Source organism: Lotus japonicus, chromosome 2, assembly GCF_012489685.1.
Source record: "Lotus japonicus ecotype B-129 chromosome 2, LjGifu_v1.2".
Lineage (NCBI taxonomy): Eukaryota > Viridiplantae > Streptophyta > Magnoliopsida > Fabales > Fabaceae > Lotus > Lotus japonicus.
The window spans coordinates 21,523,352-21,529,351 of record NC_080042.1 but is presented as its reverse complement, the minus strand read 5'-3'; positions in this window follow the sequence as shown (position 1 = coordinate 21,529,351).

Sequence of the window (6,000 nt, the reverse complement as noted above, 5' to 3'; positions counted from 1 at the left end):
GTTCCGGACAGTTAGCTTTAAGGCCTAATATCACCTAATTCTGGGACTCAAATGAACAAGTGTGTAACTAGAGAGTTGTAGATATTTAAAATAGCTTTCTAGAAAGGTATCATACGTGATTTTTGGTTGAAAGATGCATTCTGTGGCTCTATTTTTGTGAAAGTTGTTTCTGCTGTCAATATGTTGAAGTTGCGATGATATATTATGCATGAGTGAATGTTCTTGCGTTCCTTTACGTGGATTATATTTATTTTCTGAGTTAATGGTTCAAGGGTCGCTCACCTAGCCGTAATTCCCTTGTAACCCGTGAATGTTGTGTTGTGAAGGTTGTTGTATAAAGAGTATGATAAGACTCTATGATTGATTTTAGAGACTTAACAAAGAGAAAAGTGTAATAAACTCGCTTGCAAGTAAATGTGAATAATTGGACATAGGTCTGGTGAGGACTATGGACCATGAGAACGATGGTACCTTGCACGCGAGGGTGTTTTGTGGGTTGTACGGTGAGTCCCCACGTGATTGGCTGACTGCGGTCGCCTTGTGATTCTGTGGACGGACGGTGAGTCTGGCGGACGGTGAGTCCCCCCACATGATTGAGGGTTGTACGGTGAGTCCCCTCCGAGATTTGTTCATCTGCGGATGATCGTGATTATGGCCATGGAAGTTTTGGTGGGTTGTGTGAAGTGAGATTCCGTTAGTAACTGACTCTTTCCCATAAAAGACATATAATGTACTTATATTATATATGTTGTTGTTGATTTTGTCATTATCATTCTTTTTGTTGGACCTGACCCTACTTGTTTGCTATGTGTTTATTTGGGGGGGGTAGATGGTCGTGAAGATAATGGCGATGACTCATTCTTGGGAGTTGATGCTACGTGACGTGCCAATACCGGAGGACGACTACACTTCAGAGGAAGAGGAAGAGGCTAAGGAATAGGGTTTGGGTTGAGAGTCTTTTGTTTTCTGTTGGGGTTGAGAGTTTCCGAAGTGTTGGTATCGAACAATTTTATTGCTTAAATTCGAATGAACAAGTTTTGATGTAATCTTTATTTTCATTCAGGCCTTTGTTTCGTACTTTTTACAGTTGGTTATTTAAAAAGTTTTACGAAGTTGGTTACTTCCGCGTGTTTTTGGAAAGGTTATGTTTCAAGAGTTTTTGTAAAATGAAAGGTTTGTCATTAATTGAAGATTAATAAGTGAATCGACGAAAACTCTTTACGAAAATTGGTTAATTAGTTACTGTGTAACACTCGAGAAATCGGGGCGTTACATTGTGGTATCAGAGCTCCGGTTGAGAAACCAGAGCACTAAGGGTTTTGGGTTTACGAGTTTCCGAACTCGTTGGTGTTTTTGTTTTTGATAAAGATGTTTTCAAAGCTTCACGGTGAGATTGGGTAGACTTGTTTGCTAAGATGTTTGCTTGGCTGTGAGATTGTCTGTAGTTAGTATCATTGCCGTGATACTTGAGACTAAGTGTTTGATTATATTAAGATGTTTGAACTCTGAGATCGATTGATGGAATGTCAATCGAAGGAAGAGTGGGCTTTGGAATCCCTTTTGCGCCCCAAGGTGTACGCCTGTGTGCGTTTGTGTGCACCAGTGCTGTTGGTGAAGCAGAAGGATGGAAGGTCCAGACTATGTGTGGACTACCGACAACTCAACAAAGTGATCGTGAAGAATCGTTATCCGATGCCTCGGATAGACGACTTAATGGATCAACTTAGAGGAGCGGTGATCTTCTCGAAGATAGATCTTAAGTCAGGATACCATCAGATCCGAGTCAAGGAATCTGACATCCAGAAGACCGCATTCAGGACTCGATACGGGCATTATGAATATCTTGCGATGCCGTTTGGGGTTACTAATGCACACGCAGTGTTTATGGACTACATGAACAGAGTGTTCAGACCATTCCTGGACAAGTTCGTGGTGGTATTCATCGATGACATCCTAATCTACTCGAAGAGTAGAGAGGAACATGAGGAGCAACTACGCCAGGTGTTGGGCGTGTTGCGAGAGAAACAGCTATATGCTAACGGCTCAAAGTGTGAGTTCTGGATGGAGGAGGTGAAATTTTTGGGGCATGTCATATCAAGTCAGGGTGTGGCAGTGGACCTTAGCAAGATCGAGACGATTCTGTCATGGGAGCAACCTAAGACGGCAAGCGACATCAGAAGCTTTGTTGGGCTTGCTGGCTACTATAGACGATTCGTCAAAGATTATGCAAAGTTGACTTCGCCGTTGACCCAGTTGACAAAGAAGAATCAACCGTTTGCGTGGACGGAGAAGTGTGAGGCTAGTTTCCAGGATTTGAAGAAGCGGATGACCACCGCACCCATACTAGCTTTACCTAAGGAAGGAGAACCTTATGACGTGTACTGTGATGCGTCACACAATGGTTTAGGTTGTGTAATGATGCAAGATAAGAAAGCAATTGCCTATGCTTCAAGGCAGTTGAAGACTCATGAGAAGAACTACCCCACACATGACTTGGAGTTGGCTGCCATAGTTTATGCTCTCAAGATTTGGAGACACTATCTCTATGGCAGTACGTTCACGATCTACAGCGATCATAAGAGTTTAAAGTACTTATTTGATCAGAAGGATCTGAACATGAGGCAGCGGAGGTGGATGGAATTCCTTCAGGACTATGAGTTCACTCTACAGTACCATCCGGGGAAAAGCAATGTCGTAGCCGACGCTCTCAGCCGGAAGGCTATACATGTGTCCTTAATGATGGTCAAGGAGTTAGAACTGTTCGAGGCTTTCCGAGATATGAGCTTGGACGTTAAGCTCGCACCAGGAAGACTGAGTTTCGGAATGGTGACGGTGTCAAGTGGACTTTTGGAAGAGATCAAGTCTAGACAAGAGACTGATGAAGGGATAGCTGAGTGGCGAGACCGTGTGACTCAGGGAAAGGCACCAGAGTTCTCTTTTGGGAATGACAATATTCTGCGATGCAAGGGACGGATATGTGTGCCTAACGATGCAGAAATGAGAAGATTGATCCTGGATGAAGGGCACAAGAGTAGGTTGAGTATCCATCCCGGAATGAACAAGATGTATCAGGACTTGAAACTTCACTTCTGGTGGCCTGGGATGAAGAAGCAGGTTGCTGAGTATGTTTCTACTTGTTTGACATGTCAGAAAGCGAAGGTAGAGCATCAGAAGCCCGCAGGGAAGCTGCAACCACTAGATGTCCCAGAGTGGAAGTGGGACAGTATTTCTATGGACTTCGTGACGGCTTTACCTTTAACTCGGAGGAAGTTCGATGCAATTTGGGTTGTTGTTGATCGTTTGACAAAGACCGCTCATTTTATCCCGATCAACCTGAAGTACAAGGTGGAGAAATTGGCGGAGATTTATGTGGCTGAGGTTGTGCGTCTACATGGTGTACCGACCAGCATCGTATCAGACAGAGTTCCGAGGTTTACCTCTCACTTTTGGGGAGCCTTGCAGCAGGCCCTCAGAACTAAGTTGAGATTGAGCTCTGCCTATCATCCGCAAACCGATGGGCAGACAGAGAGGACAATCCAGTCGCTGGAAGATTTGCTACGGGCCTGTGTGTTGGATCACAAGGGCAGTTGGGATGAGACGCTGCCATTGATCGAATTCACTTACAACAATAGTTTCCATGCGAGCATCGGCATGGCACCTTACGAAGCTTTGTACGGTCGGAGGTGTCGTACGCCCTTATGCTGGCATCAAGATGGAGAAAATTTGGTGATTGGCCCGGAATTGGTGCAACAGACCACCGAGGAAGTCAGGAGAATTCAGGAAAAGATGAAAACCGCGCAGAGTCGCCAAAAGAGTTACGCCGACAACCGACGGAAGGAGTTGGAATTTTAGGCCGGAGTCCATGTCTTCTTGCGGGTTACCCCGATGACAGGTGTCGGAAGGGCAATCAAGTCCAAGAAGCTTACTCCGAAGTTTATTGGGCCGTACCAGATCACGGAGCGAGTTGGACCGGTGGCGTACAGGATCGCCCTACCACCGTCTCTATCCAACATCCATGACGTTCTTCATGTGTCGCAGTTGCGGAAGTACATGGCAGATGATTCGCATGTGATTACGCCAGACGATATACAACTGAGAGATGATCTGACAATGGAGGTGCCACCCATCAAGATCGTCGATCGAAGTATAAAGCGCTTAAGAAACAAGGAGGTACCTTTAGTGAAGATCGTGTGGAACCAGGAGACCGGTGACGCGACCTGTGAGTTAGAGGATAAGATGCGGGAGTCACACCCCGATTTGTTTGTAAACCCTTAAGTTTCGAGGGCGAAACTATTTTAAGGGGGGTGGTATTGTAAGGCCCTAAGTCCAATTTGGAACAATTTTATGGAAGTTTGAATAAAATTGAGGTTTTAGCTAATGTTTGATAACTGGCAGATTAGAACTGTCAACTTGTGTGAATTTTTAGAGGGTCTTAACGACTTCATTTGGGAAAACTTTCTTCATGAGCGTTGTAGCCCTTCCGAATTTGGTTTGGTTATTTAATTAAAAAGAGTAGGTTTTTAATTAAATAAGACCTGGTTATGGTTTTTAATTAATTGGGTCAAAGGTGATGAGATTTGGGCTTGAAAAGGGAAAACCAAACCCTAACCCACTTGTGGTTTGTATGGGATTAAGGGGAAAACCCTATTTTCTTTCCCTCATTCAGAACAGAACCTGCACAAGTTTCACGTAAGAACAGAAAGGGAAAATACAGAAGAGAGAAAAGAGAGAACTCTAGAGAGAGAGAGAGCAAGGGGAGCCGCCGCCCAAGCCACCACCACCGCCGTGTAGCGCGCGCGAGAGGAGAACGACAAGGGGGAGAGTTTCGCGAGGAAGAAGGAAGAGAGAGGAACGAGGACAGCAGCGTTCTGGACTTTGTTTTCATCACCAAAGCTTCTTCTTTTCATCTAAATTCATTCAAAACCCGAGGTAAGGGCTGGTTCTAGGAATGGGTAGGTTCTTTAGGGAATATGCCATGAATTGCCATGAGAAACAACTTGAGTTTTGGACTGTTTTTGCATGATTTCCTGTACATGCTTGCTTGCTGGAATTTTTCTCTTGAAAAGCCATGAATATGATCCTCAAACGTTGTTTATGATCTGAATCTATGATTTTATGCGAGTTGCCATGGTATTTGTTAAGTTTTGTGCTATTTTGCACTTGTTATAACATGATCCTTGCTAAATGTTTGGTTCTGAAATTTTGAGTGGATATTTGGGTTGTTGGGGCTGTACCAAGATTGCCATGATCAAAGGGGAAGGAAGGAAAATTATTTTTGAAAACCATAGAGCCATGGGAGTTTCGCTGCCAGTTTCCTGTACTGGACAGCGGACTTCAGAGCCCCTTTTTACCTGTTTATGGTCATCAAATGAAAAAGTGATTAAAATGAAAGTTGTAGATTTTCGAAATATCTTTCCAGACATATAAAAATCATAATTTTTGGTTTAGTAATGTGATCTGGGGGTCGTGTTTAGTAACTGTCACACCTGCTGTCTTCCTGTTCCGGACAGTTAGCTTTAAGGCCTAATATCACCTAATTCTGGGACTCAAATGAACAAGTGTGTAACTAGAGAGTTGTAGATATTTAAAATAGCTTTCTAGAAAGGTATCATACGTGATTTTTGGTTGAAAGATGCATTCTGTGGCTCTATTTTTGTGAAAGTTGTTTCTGCTGTCAATATGTTGAAGTTGCGATGATATATTATGCATGAGTGAATGTTCTTGCGTTCCTTTACGTGGATTATATTTATTTTCTGAGTTAATGGTTCAAGGGTCGCTCACCTAGCCGTAATTCCCTTGTAACCCGTGAATGTTGTGTTGTGAAGGTTGTTGTATAAAGAGTATGATAAGACTCTAGGATTGATTCTAGAGACTTAACAAAGAGAAAAGTGTAATAAACTCGCTTGCAAGTAAATGTGAATAATTGGACATAGGTCTGGTGAGGACTATGGACCATGAGAACGATGGTACCTTGCACGCGAGGGTGTTTTGTGGGTTGTA